Raw genomic sequence first — 22,109 nt, 5'->3', positions numbered from 1 at the left:
ACTCTGTACAAAAACCTCTGGAGCAAAGACAACACAATACTCCACAACATCCACTAGAGGGAGTCACACACTGTTACACTTCAATGGTTTCTTATGATCCAGTCTAGATTCAGTTGACAACAGTAAACTGAACAACAAAAGCCACAATGATGGAGAGAGTTTGCTGCATCATTTAAATCTTTCACTGAAAATCATCAGATCTGGATTCAGGAGAAGAAAATCAGCTGATCAGAGAGTTGATCACAGTCGTCATAATAAACACAAAGTCTGAACGTATAATCTACAATGTTTTAGCCTGAATGGTGATAATTGCATCTTCACTTCTTCTTCTTCTCTGAACATGTTTCACATTCACAGTCAGACTTTCTCTACAGTTTGCAGCAGTGGAGCTTTTGGAGTTTTCAGAAAGTTGTTTCTCTCCAGATTGATTCAGGTGAATTTTCTGCAGGTTCCTCCTTCAGTCTGACCTTCCTGGATGATGATGATGATGATGATGATGATGATGATGATGCAGCATCACTGTCATTTCTAAAGCTTCCATCAGTCTGAATGGAAACAGAGCACAGCAAGAGGAGGAGCTACACAACTCAATATGAAAGGCTTCATTTCAGAGCTGAGAGCTGCTGAGTTCTCTCTATTGTTCATTCAGTACAAGTGAAAATAATGCTGCTGCTTTTAGTTTGGATCATGATCGTCTCCTTTCATTCTGGTAAGTTCTCAAAACATAAAGCAACATCTGAGAGTTCGTAGATGTTCATGGAAAAACAGGCTCTTTGGATTAAATACATTTTTTAAACATCAACTTCAGTCTAAAAATGTTTGAATATTTCATCCAAGTGTCATGTTGAAATATCTTTTTGTGTTTTTCAGGATCCTCTGAGGATTTAGTGAAACCATTTAAAGATGAAGAGATGGCTTCAGAAGGAGACACTGTGACTCTCTCCTGCAACTATTCAGGCTCTGTAGAAAGACTCTACTGGTATCAACAGAAGTCCAGTTCATCTCCACAGTTTCTCATCGCAGATTATTCAGAGAAAACACCAGGACTATCTTTACAACATGACAAGGAAACTAGAGAGTTTCATCTGAACATCTCCTCTGCTGCAGTGACTGACTCTGCTGTGTACTACTGTGCTCTGAGGCCCACAGTGACAGGAAACACCAAAACTCTGTACAAAAACCTTTGGAGCAAAGACAACACAATACTCCACAACATCCACTAGAGGGAGTCACACAACATTACACTTCAGGGCTCCATACATCACTGACAGATCACACAATGTGACTTATCACCATAACATGGTTGGTACCACAGACTCTGGAATCAACTGATTTTCTTCTTACTTTTATTAAAGATGTTTGTCTGTCGTTCTGTCCAGCTGTGATTTTTTGTGGTGTACCACAGGGTCAAATCATAGGTCCTCTCATTTTCAATGTGCAAGTACTTTTGATCCAACAATTTCTAAATAAATCATCAGTTTCTATTGTTTTACAGACTGTGATTATATATCATGTTAAAATCCTTCCTGCAACATCTGAGTCTAGAACTCAGATCCTTCTACTTGCCCCTACAATTCAGTAAACCAGGTAAAATCTATTGTTTCTGAACTGTCTGCCGATGTTATTCAAACTGCTGATACTCTATGTGTAATATTGTGTGATGACCTTTCCTTTCATCATCTGATGATAATCCTGAAATGATGATCTATCCTTTAAATCATCACAGAAAACCTTTTGTAAATCTGAAAGTAATGGTACAAATATCTGCTCCAGTCTGTTCGCCCTGAGTCAGCCATTCATTAGGTGGACAAGAAACAATTCCCTCACAGTATGAACAGATTTAGAGAAGAACAAACTATCACTAATGCAGAGATAAGACAAACTGCTTCTGTGTTAATACAAAACAGACTTTATAATCTCTTGGTGACTGTTGTGGAAAATATTGTCAGCTGAATACCTGAAAATCTATGGACACACACTACGTGGAAGTTTGGGTTATTTTAGACAATAATATTTAAATTCAGCTGATCCTTCACTATTTAAACTCCACTAGTGAGAGATCACACAATGTCAATCAAGCGTCTCCATGAACTGGTTGATCGATTAAACTCTCAGTTTCTCTGTTCTCTCAGGTCACAAACTCTTGTGGTGTGCCACAGGGTTCAGTCCTAGATCTTATAGTTTTATATTTACATGTCCCCTGTGTCATATTACTCATCAACAAAAACATCTGTTTCTGTTCAGCTGAGCATGAATATCTGTATGTTCCACTTAAAAACAGTTATGCTGACAGTATGAGTTGTGTTTTACAGTCTTTATGGAAAACTGAGAGCTGCTGTTCGATAACGTCTTTATACTGTGTGAATCCGAATCTGAAATTCTTTTATTTCTACAGCTGGAACAAGAAGCTGCTCCAGTCTGTTCGCCAGGAGGAAGAGTCACAGAGAGAAGAGAAAATACAGATCTAAGAGGAGACGGAGAGATTCAGGGAGGAGCTGAGCTGTTACTGAACTATAGAAGAGAGAGGAACTTCCATATTCAGCACAGTTCAATACACAAACCATCAACATTACCTTCATTCAACATGCTGTCATTGGACTATTATGTACTGTCTCTACTGTTTGTCTCTACTTTAACAGGTATGTGAGATCATGCAGGAAATGAATGTAAATTACATATTGAAACATTTACATCATGTTATAACAGAGTTCTCTGTTTCTTTAGGAGTCAGCTGTGAAAAACTGAGTCCAGTCAAGACTGAAGAGTTCAGTTCAGAAGGCAGCTCTGTTACTCTGTCCTACAACTACTCCACAAAGGCAGCTATCGGTGATTATTTCTTCTGGTATCGACAATATCCAGGAAAACCACCACAGTTCCTCATCTCTCACTCAGGGACAGGAAAAGAAGCATCAGATCCAGTCTCTGGACTGTCTTTTAAAGTGAGTGAAGATCAAACCAGAATGGATCTGAACATCTCCTCTGCTGCAGTGACTGACTCTGCTCTGTACTACTGTGCTGTGAAGCCCACAGTGACAGCAAACCCACAGTCTCTGTACAAAAACACAAGCTGACACACTGACAAGCTGCTGGAAGCCTTTTCTCCACACTGTTGAACTCTACTTTTTACCTCCACTAGAGGGCAACACAAGTTAGACCAGTTGTCAGTTGGGGGAATAACACAGGGCTGTGAATGAGCCCTGTCACTGTGATCAGGCTCCTCCTTCTGATCCACCATCTTAGTGTTGATGAAGACTAAACTGAGAGACCACAGCCTGCTTTATACTTGCTGTAGCTCACAGTGACTCAACACTGCAGACATGATGCCTCTGTTCATGTCAGTGCTGCTGGCTGCTATGTGCCTTGGTATGAACACTACTGTTTCTGTGATATCAATCCAACACTGACATGATTCTGTAACAGCACACTGATACTGTTTGTTGGTGTTTTACAGAATGCAGAGCACAAAAAGAAAACGTGCTGCAACCAAAAGGAGACGTGACCGCTACTGAAGGAGAAGCAGTAACACTTGACTGTGGATATAACAGCAGTTCACCAACTTCATATCTCTACTGGTACAAACAGGATGGAAACCACAGCCCCAAATTCATCCTGAGCCGCATTAAACTGGATGAAGGAAACACAGCAGACGACCACAAGGAGAGATTTTCATCCACTCTGAATTCCACCGTCAGATCAGTTCCTCTGAAGATCCAGAAGCTTCAGGTGTCTGACTCTGCTGTGTACTACTGTGCTCTGTAGCCCACAGTGACAGGAAACACCAAAACTCTGTACAAAAACCTTTGGAGCAAAGACAACACAATACTCCACAACATCCACTAGAGGGAGTCACACACTGTTACACTTCAATGGTTTCTTATGATCCAGTCTAGATTCTTTGTACTGATGATAAAAAAGGAAATAAAAAATTCAAGATAAAACACAGAATGACATAGTTTTGTTTCATTCAACACAAACTCTGATGATATTGAGGTGTTGTGGGATGTTACATGTGACTGTAACTATTACACTCTGACGTCTTTTTTTTTTTTTTTTTTAATTTAAGGTAAACACAAGAAACTTGTGCTACAGAAAATGGACCAGACTCAGTGAATAGCTCCCTAAGCTTAACATGTCCTGTGATAACTATTAATTTAGCTATACAGACTAATGAGCAGTGATAACTAACATGTCTTTGGGGTCATCAGGTGGGAACCTCCTTTCACCAGTGTTTCGTCTAGTTGGTCCCACGACACCTCCAGGAGGCTAGACAGTGATCACTGTCGTCCCAGAGTCACTCCCCTAATGCCAGCCATCACTGCTCCTCACACCACTATTTTCTTTATCTTGCCTCTGCTACCACAAACAACACCATCATCAACTCTGACAAACTCCCCTAAACAGTTGGAGAAAGTGGCGGCCATTTTGAATGAGGGAGGTAGAGTCTAATAAAGCTGAAGTGAAACTGTGTAGGGAAAATATTTTTTGAGGTTCTTTCTGACAATATTGACAATGAAAAAAATTATTTGAGTAAATCATTAAATATTAAAAAAAAAAAAAAAAAAAATCCAGTAATCATATAGAGGTTGAGTCATCAGATATTCTGTTACATGTAATATTTCATGGATTTTGGTTCGAATGGATTTTATTCTCATCTACATAAAATACATTTCTATTATTTTCTGAGATTATGTTTTATTATGGTGTACCACAGGGTTCAATCCTAGGTCCTCTACATTTACATTGACATGATTATTTAGTATTAAATTATTTTATACTATATCAGTTTCCATTGTTTTGCTGACAATATGTGATTATTATTGCTGTCAATCGATTAAAAAAGTTAATCAAGTTAATCACATTAACAGGCTGTGATAAATCATGATTAATCATACATTTAGAATACTAGTAAAACAATATTATTGACTTGTTGCTAACATTAGCAAAGATGTGCTTTGCTCGAAGATGGGACTTCAGACTCACTGTGATTTGGTGGAAAGACAGTTCATCACTGCAGTATTTCCATATGACTTCGGTTTTATTCAAACTTCCATTCGAAAGCTTTCTAAATCGAAATATGCCGTTAAGGACAAAGGGATCCGTCTCCTCGCTCAGCATTGTTGGCTGTGTTTACCATCAGGCAGTAAGACATCCACGCTGGACGACTACAGGAGGAAGTTGTGGTCAAACTTGGTGATATGATTAAATTTCTTTTTAAAAAAAAGTAATGCGTTAAGGTTTCCAGATTAATCGTGAGCATTAACGCGTTAACGTTCACAGCCCTAGTGATTATATATTACATTTCAGTCCAGTATTTATGGCAGCTGGTTTGTTGCATGTTACATGCTTGAGTTCAACACCTTCCTACAAATGAATGTCTACAAAAGAGATCCTTTTGTTTTTCCCTAGAATTCAGTGAAACACATGAAATCAAATCTTGTTAAATTGATGCTTTTTAAGCAAAACACTCATACTCTGGATGTAATACTGGACAATACCAATTGCTTTCATTTTCAGTTGACTTCAGTTGCGCAGTCTCAGATTCGAAGTATAAATGATGTCGTTCTTGTGTCTGCAAATCATGAACAGTGATCCACCCTTAAATTCACAGCTACCTTTTTCTAACTCACGGTATAAAATAATAACCAAAAACAGAATGAAAAAAAACAATCTGCTCCAGTCTGTTCACCAGGAGGAAGAGTCACAGAGAGAAGAGAAAATACAGATCTAAGAGGAGACGGAGAGATTCAGGGAGGAGCTGAGCTGTTACTGAACTATAGAAGAGAGAGGAACTTCCATATTCAGCACAGTTCAATACACAAACCATCAACATTACCTTTATTCAACATGCTGTCATTGGCCTATTATGTGCTGTCTCTACTGTTTGTCTCTACTCTAACAGGTATGTGAGATCATGAAGCAAAATGAATGTAAATTATGTATTGAAACATTTACATCATGTTATAACAGAGTTCTCTGTTTCTTTAGGAGTCAGCTGTGAAGAACTGAGTCCAGTCAAGACTGAAGAGTTCAGTTCAGAAGGCAGCACTGTTACTCTGTCCTACAACTACTTAAAAAAAGGAATTGGTCTTTCTTATTTCTTCTGGTATCGACAACATCCAGGAAAACCACCAGAGTTCCTCATCTCTCATCAGGACTCAGGAGAAAGACTATCAGATCCAGTCTCTCGACTGTCAGTTACAGTGAGTGGTAATAAAACCAGAATGGATCTGCAGATCTCCTCTGCAGTGACTGACTCTGCTGTGTACTACTGTGCTGTGAGGCCCACAGTGACAGGAAACACCAAAACTCTGTACAAAAACCTTTGGAGCAAAGACAACACAATACTCCACAACATCCACTAGGGGGAGTCACACACTGTTACACTTCAATGGTTTCTTATGATCCAGTCTAGATTCTTTGTAGTGATGATTAAAAAAAGGAAATAAAGAAATTTAGATAAAATACAGAATAACAAAGTTTTGTTTCATTCAACACAAACTCTGATGATATTGAACTGTTGTGGGATGTTACATGTGAATGTAACTATTACACTCTGACATCTTATAAAGCTGAAGTTCAACTGTGTAGGTAGAATATTTTTTGGAGGCTCTCTCAAACAATATTGATGATGAAAAAAATATTTGAGTAAAACTTTAAAAATTTGAAATATCCAGTAATCATATATAGGTTGAATCATCAGATATTCTGTTACATTTAATATTTCATAGATTTTGAATGAGTTTGAATGGATTTTATTCTTCTACAAATAAGAAGTTTCTCTGTTATTTTCTGATGTTGTCATTTATTGTGGTGTACCACAGGGTTCAATCCTAGGTCTTCTCATTTTCCATTGACATGATTCGTTTGCATCAAATTACTTTTATACTATATAATTTTCCATCGTTTCACAGACCACATGTGATTATACATTAAAGTCCATTAATTATGGCAGCAGGTTTATTACATGTTACATGCTGGTGTTAAAGACCTTCTTACAATTGACTGTGTACCAAAGATTTCCTTGTATTTCCCCCTAAAATTCTGGGAAATAGCTGAAATCAAATCTTGTTAAATTGTTGCTTTTTAAGCACAAACTCACACTCTGGATAGAATATTGGAAAATACCAATTTCTTTCATTGTCAGCTGACTTCAGTTGGACAGTCTCCACTTTAAAAGTAAAAGTTATGTCTTTCTTGTGTTTGAAATTCCTGAAAATTTGATCCACCCTTCAATTCACCACAGCTAACTTTTTCTAACGCCTGTTATAAAAGAATCATCAAAAACAAAATGAAAAAAACAATCTGCTCCAGTCTGTTCACCAGTAAAGCTGGGTATCAAAAACCGGTTTCTGTTCAGAACAGGTTCTGAATTTCAAAGAACTGTGGATTCGTTAAGATGTATATCTTGCGACACTGCTTTTAAATTCCAAAAGCATTTGCATATTTGAGTCGTACTCCTGAGTGCAGTGCAGGGAGCATTTTATAGTCTGTAAAAGTTTTCCTTATCTGCCAGGACCTGTTAGGCGGACTTATTGTCATTTGGTTCACAGTATGTTACATGAATAAAGCGTGTGGAGTTCATGTGTTGTTTACATCTTGGACCATGGCTGAGTACAGCAACCGCTGAAAGGTTTGGCTTAGCTTCACCAAGAAAGACAAGAACACAACAAAATGCAACTTCTGCAGTAAAAATATTTCATGCAATGGAGGAAGCACCACCAATATGATGAAGCATTACAATTTGAAGGGATTACAGAACCTGCTCTCTGCTGGTGGAATAGGAGAGACATGTATCCTTTGCTGTGAGACCCGGCCCTCTCATACCTGAGTGTACAGGCCTCCTCTACCCCCAGTGAGAGGGTTTTCTCCACCGCTGGAGATACAATCAGCCCAGACAGATCATCCATCCTTCCAGAGAACACCACATGCTGATTTTTCTTCAGAAGAATCGTTAATGTTTGTATTCCAGACATACACTCTTTTAATATTGTTGCTGCTTCCATAACAACTATCTGTTAAATATTTAGTTATATTAAAATTTCTTTTGTATTTTTTTCCATTGTTGATTTAAATAGTTTTGGTTCGTAATTGTTTTTGGTGATCGAGCCTTATAATAAAGAGGAATATTTTATTTTATAATATACTTGATTTTTGTGACAATTTACTGATTATAGCCAAAAAGTGGAAAAAATAAAGCAAGGCTAATATTGGTTCTTGAAATACACGTTCTTTGTTTCTCTAAACAAAATGTCGGAATGAGTCTAGAACTAAGATCCTTGTACTCCCCCCTACAATTCAGTAAACCAGGTCAAATCTAATCTTTCTGAACGGTCTGTCGATCAAACTGCTCATACTCTGTGTTTAATATTGTGTGATGACTTTTCCTCTCATCATCAACTGATATATATTGTACATTGATGAAATAATGTTGTCTCAAAAGCAAGCATTAGCTCCTTCTCTTATTTGATGATCCTGAAAAGATGATCTATCCTTTAAATCATCACAGAGAACCTTTTGTAAATCTGGATGTACTGGTACAAATATCTGCTCCAGTCTGTTCAGCAGGAGGAAGTGTCACAGAGAGAAGAGAAAATACAGATCTAAGAGGAGACGGAGAGATTCAGGGAGGAGCTGAGCTGTTACTGAACTATAGAAGAGAGAGGAACTTCCATATTCGGCACAGTTCAATACACAAACCATCAACATTACCTTTATTCAACATGCTGTCATTGGACTATTATGTACTGTCTCTACTGTTTGTCTCTACTCTAACAGGTATGTGAGATCATCAGGAAAATGAATGTAAATTATGTATTGAAACATTTACATCATGTTATAACAGAGTTCTCTGTTTCTTTAGGAGTCAGCTGTGAAGAACTGACTCCAGTCAAGACTGAAGAGTTCAGTTCAGAAGGCAGCACTGTTACTCTGTCCTACAACTACTCCACAAAGGCAACTGGTGGTGATGAGTTTTACTGGTATCGACAATATCCAGGAAAACCACCAGAGTTCCTCATCCTTCACTTGGGAACTCAAAATGAAACAAAGTCTGGACTGTCAGTTACAGTGAGTGGTGATAAAACCAGAATGGATCTGCAGATCTCCTCTGCTGCAGTGACTGACTCTGCTCTGTACTACTGTGCTGTGAAGCCCACAGTGACAGCAAACCCACAGTCTCTGTACAAAAACACAAGCTGACACACTGACAAGCTGCTGGAAGCCTTTTCTCCACACTGTTGAACTCTACTTTTTACCTCCACTAGAGGGCCACATTATCAAGTAGGCGGTGCACTACTTCCTCACTGTGTTCAACCACTGTGTCAATAATAACTGCTGCTGTGAAGAGAACAACTGTCAGAGTCAATGTTGAACATCAGATAGTTTCTCCTGTTGATTTAAACCTTGTTGTAGAGATGGAACATTGGCTGTGGATTATTCTTGCTGCTCTTTTCTTTGGTAAGATAGAAAGCACAACATGTTTCCTCTTCAGACACTTTAACATATTACTGAGCTCTACAGTCAGAGCTTTTAATGTTTATTATACAGGAAATCAGAGCACATCATTTCTGCTGACATTTGTTACCTTGTAAAAACACTTTCTATGGTTGAAAGTGACAATGATCAGTGAAAATCACATCTGTTCTACATGTGTGTGTGTCTGACTCTCTGGATAGGTAACTCTTTAAACCTACTGACTGTTCTCCTTTAATCAATCATCTTTATTGATTCATCTCTTCCTCTGCATGTTCTGTTCTTCCCAGAGTGTAAAGGAGAAGACAGAGTGATCCAGCCAACAGCTGATGTCACTGCTGCTGAAGGACACACAGTTACACTTGATTGTTCATTTGAGACAACTGATTCGCTCCCTTATTTATTTTGGTACAAACAAGAAGAAAATGACTTTCCCAAGTTTCTACTCCAAGGCTACTCTGGAACAAAAAATACTCAAGACTCTCAGGAAAACAGATTTGATGCTACAATCAAGAACAAGTCAGTTCCTCTGAAGATCCAGAAGCTTCAGGTGACTGACTCTGCTCTGTACTACTGTGCTCTGCAGCCCACAGTGACAGGAAACACCAAAACTCTGTACAAAAACCTTTGGAGCAAAGACAACACAATACTCCACAACATCCACTAGAGGGAGTCACACACTGTGAAAACACTGAGTTTTCAGAGACTGTGTCTGTGGACTGACGACACAAACATCACAAAAACTAAACCATAAATACAAAGACAGTTAAATCTCACTGAGGAAGGAGCAGAGAGGTGATTACCTGATCCCGCCCACTTTAGTCCACCTCAGCCAATGAGATTGTTTGTGTGTCCAGAGCAGAAATGTTGGAGGAACTAAAAGCACAATCAGCTTGATGTTGAGGAGAAGGGCTGTGCAGCAGAGAGGCTGTTTAGTTTCTTCATTCTACTGCAGTGGAAGAACATTGTTCATCTGCTGTCTGTTTGGCTTCAACTCCTCCAAAGACATGTTGCTTTACCTCTTTTGGTTTTTCTCTCACTTCATAGGTGAGTTTGACAACAAATCAGTGTCTCAGTTAACCTGCTGTATCAACAAGATATTTGACCTCCATTTTATCACTTTCACAGTTGAAACTTCACAATAATCTGTCTTTGTCATGAAGTCCTGTACAATCTAGTTATGATGTGAGCTACAGTTGAGCTGCTTGTGTCCACAGAGTAACACTGTACAGAGACATTTTCCACTGTCTTCTCCTCTCAGCCTCATGGACAATGTTAGTCTAATGCTTCATTCTCTCTACTTTTTCCAGGACTAATAGCTGGAGACACAATCTCTCCTGCAAGAGATGAAGTCAGTGGAAGAGAAGGAGAATCTGTCACACTCTCATGTCAATATCAGACAACAGACACCTACATTCGCCTTTACTGGTACAGACATGATTCTGACCTTCAGGCACCTCAGTTTATACTCTATAAAGGAGCAAAGGGCAGCACAGCTGATTATAATCCTACCCCGAGTCGATATCAATCCCAAACAACAGGCACATCAACTGAACTGACCATCAGCAGACTAACCCTGAACGACACAGCTCTCTACTACTGTGCTCTAGAAACACAGTGATACAAAGTGTAGAAGAGGCTGTACAAAAACCTGAACACAGATATCTGACTCCTCTTCAAAGAGGAGGGAAGTGGTTTTCAAACCACAGCTTCATATCACATGGATTCTGCTACTTCCTGTTTTATCAGAGTCACCGTGGTTACAGCTGCTAATCAAACACTGTGGGAGGATTCACATGAGCAGCTGATCCACATCAATGACAAACCAACTGGATGATGCTTCAAACACAAGACTCCATGAAAACAAATGGACACTGACTCACTCCCTTAATCTTCATACTCTGTGGGTCATTAGGCCAAAATCAGCTGCTTCCATTGTTCACCATCCTTGACAACATGTAGAGCTAAACACCAAATACACACTGAAGCATTAACTAATAAAACTCTGAAATCAACAGCACTTTATATTTTCAAGCATTGAAATTTAAGGAAAAACTCAAAGTAGAATCAAACTAACAACTGGAGTTTCATCAAGTTTCAACATCACATGATTTAAACTTCCACATTCACTCCACCATCTTTGTATCTGACCAACAGATACTGAACCGTCAGTTTACATTGAAGAGAGAAACACTGTGAAAAGAACAAGAGTCACATGTTGCTCAAATATTCATCCTCAGTTTACCTGTAATCTTTCTGATAAAGATGTTAAAGGAGCTGCAGCAGCTTCACAACAATCAGCAGCTTTTATCTGCTCAGGAACAAAGTGAATCTGCAGCAGCTGTAAAACAGGAAACACGTCAGCTGAAATGTCCAATCATGACTACATACAACACAAGTTAGACCAGGAAAGGAGAGAGCTACAAACATGTGTTTAGTGTAAAGTTGTCAGTTGGGGGAATAACACAGGGCTGTGAATGAGCCCTGTCACTGTGATCAGGCTCCTCCTTCTGATCCACCATCTTAGTGTTGATGAAGACTAAACTGAGAGACCACAGCCTGCTTTATACTTGCTGTAGCTCACAGTGACTCAACACTGCAGACATGATGCCTCTGTTCATCTCAGTGCTGCTGGCTGCTATGTGCCTTGGTATGAACACTACTGTTTCTGTGATATCAATCCAACACTGACATGATTCTGTAACAGCACACTGATACTGTTTGTTGGTGTTTTACAGAATGCAGAGCACAAAAAGAAAACGTGCTGCAACCAAAAGGAGACGTGACCGCTACTGAAGGAGAAGCAGTAACACTTGACTGTGGATATAACAGCAGTTCAACAGGTCCAAGTCTCTACTGGTACAAACAGGATGGAAACCACAGCCCCAAATTCATCCTGAGCCGCTTTAAACTGGATGAAGGAAACACAGCAGACGACCACAAGGAGAGATTTTCATCCACTCTGAATTCCACCGTCAGATCAGTTCCTCTGAAGATCCAGAAGCTTCAGGTGTCTGACTCTGCTGTGTACTACTGTGCTCTGCAGCCCACAGTGACAGGAAACACCAAAACTCTGTACAAAAACCTTTGGAGCAAAGACAACACAATACTCCACAACATCCACTAGAGGGAGTCACACACTGTTACACTTCAATGGTTTCTTATGATCCAGTCTAGATTCTTTGTACTGATGATAAAAAAGGAAATGAAGATGTTAAGATAAAACACAGAATAACAAAGTTTTGTTTCATTCAACACAAACTCTGATGATATTGAGGTGTTATGGGATGCTACATGTGACTGTAACTATTACACTCTGATGTATTTTTTTTTTTAATTTAAGATAAACACAAAACTTGTGCTACAGAAAATGGACCAGACTCAGTGAATAGCTCCCTAAGCTTAACATGTCCTATGATAACTATTAATTTAGCTATACAGACTAATGAGCAGTGATAACTAACATGTGTTTGGGGTCATCAGGTGGGAACCTCCTTTCACCAGTGTTTCGTCTAGTTGGTCCCACGACACCTCCAGGAGGCTAGACAGTGATCACTGGCATCCCAGAGTCACTCCCCTAATGCTGCCATCACTGCTCCTCACACCACCACTATTTTCTTTATCTTGCCTCTGCTACCACAAACAACACAATCATCAACTCTGACAAAACACACCAGCAGATTCAGCGAACAAACTCCCCTAAACAGTTGGAGAAAGTGGCGGCCATTTTGAATGAGGGAGGTAGAGTCTAATAAAGCTGAAGTGAAACTGTGTAGGGAAAATATTTTTTGAGGTTCTTTCTGACAATATTGACAATGAAAAAATATTTGAGTAAATCATTAAATATTAAAAAAAAAAAAAATCCAGTAATCATATAGAGGTTGAGTCATCAGATATTCTGTTATATTTAATATTTCATAGATTTTGGTTCGAATGGATTTTATTCTCATCTACATAAAATAAATTTCTATTATTTTCTGAGATTATGTTTTATTATGGTGTACCACAGGGTTCAATCCTAGGTCCTCTACATTTACATTGACATGATTATTTAGTATTAAATTATTTTATACGATATCAGTTTCCATTGTTTTGCTGACAATATGTGATTATTATTGCTGTCAATCGATTAAAAAAGTTAATCAAGTTAATCACATTAACAGGCTGTGATTAATCATGATTAATCATACATTTAAAATACTAGTAAAACAATACTATTGACTTGTTGCTAACATTAGCAAAGATGTGCTTTGCTCGAAGATGGGACTTCAGACTCACTGTGCTACGGCGGAAAGACAGTTCATCACTGCAGTATTTCCATATGACTTTGGTTTTATTTAAACTTCCATTCGAAAGCTTTCTAAATCGAAATATGCCGTTAAGGACAAAGGGATCCGTCTCCTCGCTCAGCATTGTTGGCTGCATTTACCGTCAGGCAGTAAGACATCCACGCTGGACGACTACAGGAGGAAGTTGTGGTCAAACTTGATGATATGATTAAATTTCTTTTTTAAAAAAAGTAATGGGTTAAGGTTTCCAGATTAATCGTGAGCATTAACGCGTTAACGTTCACAGCCCTAGTGATTATTTATTACATTTAAGTCCAGTATTTATGGCAGCTGGTTTATTGCATGTTACATGCTTGAGTTCAACACCTTCCTACAAATGAATGTCTAAAAAAGAGATGCTTTTTGTTTTTGAAATCAAAAATTGTTAAATTGTTGCTTTTTAAGCAAAACACTCATACTCTGGATGTAACACTGGACAATACCATTTGATTTCATTTTCAGTTGACTTCAGTTGCGCAGTCTCCGATTCGAAGTATAAATTATGTCGTTCTTGTGTCTGCAAATCATGAACAGTTGATCCACCCTTAAATTCACAGCTACCTTTTTCTAACTCATGGTATAAAATAATAACCAAAAACAGAATGAAAAAAAACAATCTGCTCCAGTCTGTTCAGCAGGAGGAAGTGTCACAGAGAGAAGAGAAAATACAGATCTAAGAGGAGACGGAGAGATTCAGGGAGGAGCTGAGCTGTTACTGAACTATAGAAGAGAGAGGAACTTCCATATTCAGCACAGTTCAATACACAAACCATCAACATTACCTTTATTCAACATGCTGTCATTGGACTATTATGTACTGTCTCTACTGTTTGTCTCTACTCTAACAGGTATGTGAGATCATGCAGCAAAATGAATGTAAATTATGTATTGAAACATTTACATCATGTTATAACAGAGTTCTCTGTTTCTTTAGGAGTCAGCTGTGAAGAACTGAGTCCAGTCAAGACTGAAGAGTTCAGTTCAGAAGGCAGCACTGTTACTCTGTCCTACAACTACACCAAGGCTGCTGATTACAATGATTATTTCTTCTGGTATCGACAATATCCAGGAAAACCACCAGAGTTCCTCATCTCTCACACAGGAACTCAAAATGAAACAAAGTCTGGACTGTCAGTTACAGTGAGTGGTGATAAAACCAGAATGGATCTGCAGATCTCCTCTGCTGCAGTGACTGACTCTGCTGTGTACTACTGTGCTGTGAGGCCCACAGTGACAGGAAACACCAAAACTCTGTACAAAAACCTTTGGAGCAAAGACAACACAATACTCCACAACATCCACTAGAGGGAGTCACACACTGTTACACTTCAATGGTTTCCTATGATCCAGTCTAGATTCTTTTCACTCATGAGACACAGATGTGATGAAGAGCTTTAGAGATGAAGATAATGTGACATGAGTCTCCTCCTACTGACTGCAGAGGTGCTGCTTGGCAGAGAACTGTTTGATTCCAGCTGTGAACATCAGACCAAACACAACTCACAAAACCACTAACAACTTCTTCCCACTGAACATTCAGTGACAACATTTCACCTCTGTGAACATGGACAGACTCACTGTAATTTTCTTCTTCTCAGCTCTCGTAGGTTCGTATGTTTTAGACAAGAAAACCTGGAACACAAAGACATTTTCAAAGCTTTACAGAACCAGTTTAGAAATTCCTTTTAGCTAAAGTTCAATTTAACATTTCAAAGGTACAAATCTAGATAATGAAGAGTCATCACTTCATCAATAATAACTGCTGACTCTATCGTTAACAGGATCATTGGTTTCCACAGAAATGTTTGTGTTTCAAATGATGGATATGTGACTTTGGAACAGAACTCTAAATATAACATGTTGTTTCCCTCACTAGGTAACAGCCTGGAAGATGATATTACTGCCAGCAGTGCTGAAGTGTTTTCATCAGAGGGCCGTACTGTTACTCTGTCCTGTAACTACTCAGGTTCTGGTGATTACCTCTACTGGTATCAACAGAAGTCCAGTTCATCTCCACAGTTTCTCATCGCAGATTATTCAGAGAAAACACCAGGACTATCTTTACAACATGACAAGGAAAATAAAGAGTTTCATCTGAACATCTCCTCTGCTGCAGTGACTGACTCTGCTGTGTACTACTGTGCTCTGAGGCCCACAGTGACAGGAAACACCAAAACTCTGTACAAAAACCTTTGGAGCAAAGACAACACAATACTCCACAACATCCACTAGAGGGAGTCACACACTGTGAAAACACTGAGTTTTCAGAGACTGTGTCTGTGGACTGACGACACAAACATCACAAAAACTAAACCATAAATACAAAGACAGTTAAATCTCACTGAGGAAGGAGCAGAGAGGTGATTACCTGGCCCCGCCCACTTTAGTCCACCTCAGCCAATGAGATTGTTTGTGTGTCCAGAGCAGAAATGTTGGAGGAACTAAAAGCACAATCAGCTTGATGTTGAGGAGAAGGGCTGTGCAGCAGAGAGGCTGTTTAGTTTCTTCATTCTACTGCAGTGGAAGAACATTGTTCATCTGCTGTCTGTTTGGCTTCAACTCCTCCAAAGACATGTTGCTTTACCTCTTTTGGTTTTTCTCTCACTTCATAGGTGAGTTTGACAACAAATCAGTGTCTCAGTTAACCTGCTGTATCAACAAGATATTTGACCTCCATTTTATCACTTTCACAGTTGAAACTTCACAATAATCTGTCTTTGTCATGAAGTCCTGTACAATCTAGTTATGATGTGAGCTACAGTTGAGCTGCTTGTGTCCACAGAGTAACACTGTACAGAGACATTTTCCACTGTCTTCTCCTCTCAGCCTCATGGACAATGTTAGTCTAATGCTTCATTCTCTCTACTTTTTCCAGGACTAATAGCTGGAGACACAATCTCTCCAGCAAGAGATGAAGTCAGTGGAAGAGAAGGAGAATCTGTCACACTCTCATGTCAATATCAGACAACAGACACCTACATTCGCCTTTACTGGTACAGACATGATTCTGACCTTCAGGCACCTCAGTTTATACTCTGGAAAGGAGCAAAATCACGGAGTGGTCAACAACATATTCCTGATAATCGATATCAATCCCAAACAACAGGCACATCAACTGAACTGACCATCAGCAGACTAACCCTGAACGACACAGCTCTCTACTACTGTGCTCTAGAAACACAGTGATACAAAGTGTAGAAGAGGCTGTACAAAAACCTGAACACAGATATCTGACTCCTCTTCAAAGAGGAGGGAAGTGGTTTTCAAACCACAGCTTCATATCACATGGATTCTGCTACTTCCTGTTTTATCAGAGTCACTGTGGTTACAGCTGCTAATCAAACACTGTGGGAGGATTCACATGAGCAGCTGATCCACATCAATGACAAACCAACTGGATGATGCTTCAAACACAAGACTCCATGAAAACAAATGGACGCTGACTCACTCCCTTAATCTTCATACTCTGTGGGTCATTAGGCCAAAATCAGCTGCTTCCATTGTTCACCATCCTTGACAACATGTAGAGCTAAACACCAAATACACACTGAAGCATTAACTAATAAAACTCTGAAATCAACAGCACTTTATATTTTCAAACATTGAAATTTAAGGAAAAACTCAAAGTAGAATCAAACTAACAACTGGAGTTTCATCAAGTTTCAACATCACATGACTTAAACTTCCACATTCACTCCACCATCTTTGTATTTGACCAACAGATACTGAACCGTCAGTTTACACTGAAGAGAGAAACAGTGTGAAAAGAACAAGAGTCACATGTTGCTCAAATATTCATCCTCAGTTTACCTGTAATCTTTCTGATAAAGATGTTAAAGGAGCTGCAGCAGCTTCACAACAATCAGCAGCTTTTATCTGCTCAGGAACAAAGTGAATCTGCAGCAGCTGTAAAACAGGAAACACGTCAGCTGAAATGTCCAATCATGACTACATACAACACAAGTTAGACCAGGAAAGGAGAGAGCTACAAACATGTGTTTAGTGTAAAGTTGTCAGTTGGGGGAATAACACAGGGCTGTGAATGAGCCCTGTCACTGTGATCAGGCTCCTCCTTCTGATCCACCATCTTAGTGTTGATGAAGACTAAACTGAGAGACCACAGCCTGCTTTATACTTGCTGTAGCTCACAGTGACTCAACACTGCAGACATGATGCCTCTGTTCATCTCAGTGCTGCTGGCTGCTATGTGCCTTGGTATGAACACTACTGTTTCTGTGATATCAATCCAACACTGACATGATTCTGTAACAGCACACTGATACTGTTTGTTGGTGTTTTACAGAATGCAGAGCACAAAAAGAAAACGTGCTGCAACCAAAAGGAGACGTGACCGCTACTGAAGGAGAAGCAGTAACACTTGACTGTGGATATAACAGCAGTTCAAATGCTCCAAATCTCTACTGGTACAAACAGGATGGAAACCACAGCCCCAAATTCATCCTGAGCTGCTTTAAACTGGATGAAGGAAACACAGCAGACGACCACAAGGAGAGATTTTCATCCACTCTGAATTCCACCGTCAGATCAGTTCCTCTGAAGATCCAGAAGCTTCAGGTGTCTGACTCTGCTGTGTACTACTGTGCTCTGCAGCCCACAGTGACAGGAAACACCAAAACTCTGTACAAAAACCTTTGGAGCAAAGAAGACACAATACTCCACAACATCCACTAGAGGGAGTCACACACTGTTACACTACAGAGCTCCATACATCACTAACAGATAACACAATGTGACTTATCACCATAACATGGTTGGTACCACAGACTCTGGAATCAACTGTTTTTTTTCATATCTTTGTTAAAGATGTTTCCTTGTCGTTCTCTCAGGCTCAGATTTTTTTGTGGTATACCACAGGGTTCAATCATAGGTCCTCTCATTTTCAATGCATGTAGACTTGTTATCAAATAATTTCTGAATAAATCATCAGTTTCCATTGTTTTCCAGACAGTCTGTGATTATATATTATATGCAAATCCAATTTTTGAGGCTCGTCTCTGTATTTTTTGGCAAATTCCAGCCTGGCCTTCTTATTCTTCTTGCTAATGAGTGGTTTGCATCTTCTGGTGCAGCCTCTGTACTTTTGTTCAAGAAGTCTTCTGCGAACAGTAGATTCTGATCCCTTCACTCCTGCCCTCTGGAGGTTGTTGCTGATGTCACTAACAGTTGTTTTAGGGTCTTTCTTTACAGCTCTCACAATGTTTCTGTCGTCAACTGCTGCTGTTTTCCTTGGTCTACTCGTTCAACGACTGTTACTTAGTACACCAGTGGTTTCTTTCTTCTTCAGGTCATTCTAAATGGTTGTACTGGCTATGGCCAATGTTTGTAGAGCAATGGCTCTAATTGATTTTCCATCTTCTCTCAGCTTCACAATTGCTTTTTTTTCACCCATAGACAGCTCTCTGGTTTTCATGTTGGTTACACCTCTAGCTATATATAAAAACTATAAAGCCCAAATCTAAAACTGAGCGAAGACATTCAGCGCTATTTATTGTTTGAATAATCAGTGTAATAGGACACACCTGGGCAACAAAACATACCTGTCATTTTCCAAACCTTTTGATCACAGGAAAAATGGGTGTGTTCAAAATAAAAGGTGCTATCTTCTAAATTGTGTATCAGATGTAAATAACTGGAAATAAAGAATGAAATGTTGATCTCTTGTCTCATGTTGATCTTTTGATGTTAAACCCAAATGTTTTCAGTCTACAGTAAAAAAAGGGAATTGGACTCACTGTTCCAATACTTTTGGAGGGGAGTGTATATTGTACAGTAATGAAATAATGCTGTCTCAGAAACAATCATTAGCTCCTTCTCTTATTTGATGATCCTGAAGAGATTATCTATCCTTTAAATCATCACAGAAAACCTTTTGTAAACCTGAAAGTAATGGTACAAATGCTCCAGTTTGTTCAGCAGGAGGAAGTGTCACAGAGAGAAGAGAAAATACAGATCTCAGAGGAGACGGAGAGATTCAGGGAGGAGCTGAGCTGTTACTGAACTATAGAAGAGAGAGGAACTTCCATATTCAGCACAGTTCAATACACAAACCATCAACATTACCTTTATTCAACATGCTGTCATTGGACTATTATGTGCTGTCTCTACTGTTTGTCTCTACTCTAACAGGTATGTGAGATCATGCAGCAAAATGAATGTAAATTATGTATTGAAACATTTACTCAATGTTTAACAGAGTTCTCTGTTTCTTTAGGAGTCAGCTGTGGAGAACTGACTCCAGTCAAGACTGAAGAGTTCAGTTCAGAAGGCAGCACTGTTACTCTGTCCTACAACTACTCCACAAAGGCAACTGGTAATGATTATTTCTTCTGGTATCGACAATATCCAGGAAAACCACCAGAGTTCCTCATCTCTCACTTGGGAACTCAAAATGAAACAAAGTCTGGACTGTCAGTTACAGTGAGTGGTGATAAAACCAGAATGGATCTGCAGATCTCCTCTGCTGCAGTGACTGACTCTGCTGTGTACTACTGTGCTCTGAGGCCCACAGTGACAGGAAACACCAAAACTCTGTACAAAAACCTTTGGAGCAAAGACAACACAATACTCCACAACATCCACTAGAGGGAGTCACACACTGTTACACTTCAATGGTTTCTTATGATCCAGTCTAGATTCAGTTGACAACAGTAAACTGAACAATAAAAGCCACAATGATGGAGAGAGTTTGCTGCATCATTTAAATCTTTCACTGAGAATCATCAGATCTGGATTCAGGAAAAGAAAATCAGCTGATCAGAGAGTTGATCACAGTCGTGATAATAAACACAAAGTCTGAATGTATAATCTACAATGTTTTAGCCTGAATGGTGATAATTGCATCTTCACCTCTTCTTCTTCTTCTTCTTCTTGTGGGAGGAGAGAGAGTGAGGGAGAGAGTGGGAGAGAGAGTTTTTGGAGTTTTTTCATATTTCTATCCTTTTCTTCTTATTATTCTTTTGCTGGTGGTTTATGTAGGTGTTTGTGGTTGCACGGGTTTAGTTTGGGGTTAGTTTACCTCGTGTCTTTGTGTGTTTTCCCGCCGGCCTGAGGCTGGTGGCAGCCGTCATGGCGGCCGACAGGCTGTCCTGGCAGCACGGCGTGAAGGTGGGCGCCGGATCCCTGAGCAGCGTGGAGGAAGTGGCGCTGTTAGCGGGGGAGGTGTTGGGGCACAGCTCCATCAAATCCGCCGCCCGCATGAATAAATCGGTCGTGTTATTTCTGGAGAAGGTGGAACAAGCTAACCGGCTAGTGGAGACCGGTATAACAGTGAACGGCTTGTTCGAACAAGTGCTGCCGATAACGCAGCCCACAACCCGGATTACCCTTTCTAATGTACCGCCGTTTATTAGCGATGCATTTTTGATCAATGAACTCTCTCGTCATGGGAAAGTTGAGGTGAGGAGTGAGAAAGGTGAGGTGAGGGGTGAGACAGGAGAAGTGGGGGGTGAGACAGGTGAGGTGGAGGGTAAGACAGGTGAGGTCAGGGGTGAGATAAAGGAGGTGGAGGGGGAGAAAGGTGAAGTGGAGGGTGAGGCAGGGGAGATGTTAGACAAAGAGGGCAATAAGAATGAGACAGGTGAAGCAGAAAGGTCAGTGGAGGAGACAGAGACAGGTGAGGCGTTAGGAGAGAAAGGTGAAACTGTGGAGATGACAGGTGAGATGGATGGTGAAGGGAGTGAGGGAGAAAAAGTAGCAGACAAACAGCTTAAAGCTGGTCTATCTGAGAACAGAATAAGTATGGTTTTGTCTAACAATGCGTGTGCGTCAGGAAGTGTGTGTGCGTCAGGAAGTGTGTGTGAGAGTGTTCCCACTCCAGCACAGAGACGCAGCAACAGAAAGAGCTCGCTGTCTGCGGCGGGAGGCTGTAAGGCCGGGCGGCTGGAGGCCCCGGCAGCCACCACAGCAGACAGCGACAGTGATGCTGAGGCGTACCTGTCCGACTGCAGTGGCGTTTCCAGCGTCACTGTAAGTCAAGAAACTAAAGCATATTCTGAAAAAATGGTAAAAAGTTTTTTGCAGCAAACAAAAGGTATAAAAGGCATAAACATAGAAAAACACTTTCCAGACAAACTGCTATTTCTAAATTCAGCAAAGAATGTTATTAAAAATAAAGCCACCTCCGAACTAACGAATCAGGAGGTTTACAGGTTGAAAAAACTAATGATAAAAGTAAGAAAAGAGCTTGATTTTTAATAACGTCTGCCTCGATTTACGCCTGTTTTTTTAGTCTCTCCACAATGAATTCCTTTAAAGTGGGGACGTTGAACGTAAACGGCGCCAGGGTGGCAG

This window comes from Seriola aureovittata, chromosome 12 (genome assembly GCF_021018895.1).
Source record: "Seriola aureovittata isolate HTS-2021-v1 ecotype China chromosome 12, ASM2101889v1, whole genome shotgun sequence".
Taxonomy (NCBI): Eukaryota; Metazoa; Chordata; class Actinopteri; order Carangiformes; family Carangidae; genus Seriola; species Seriola aureovittata.
The sequence above is the reverse complement of the archived record's forward strand: the minus strand, read 5'-3'. Positions refer to the sequence as shown.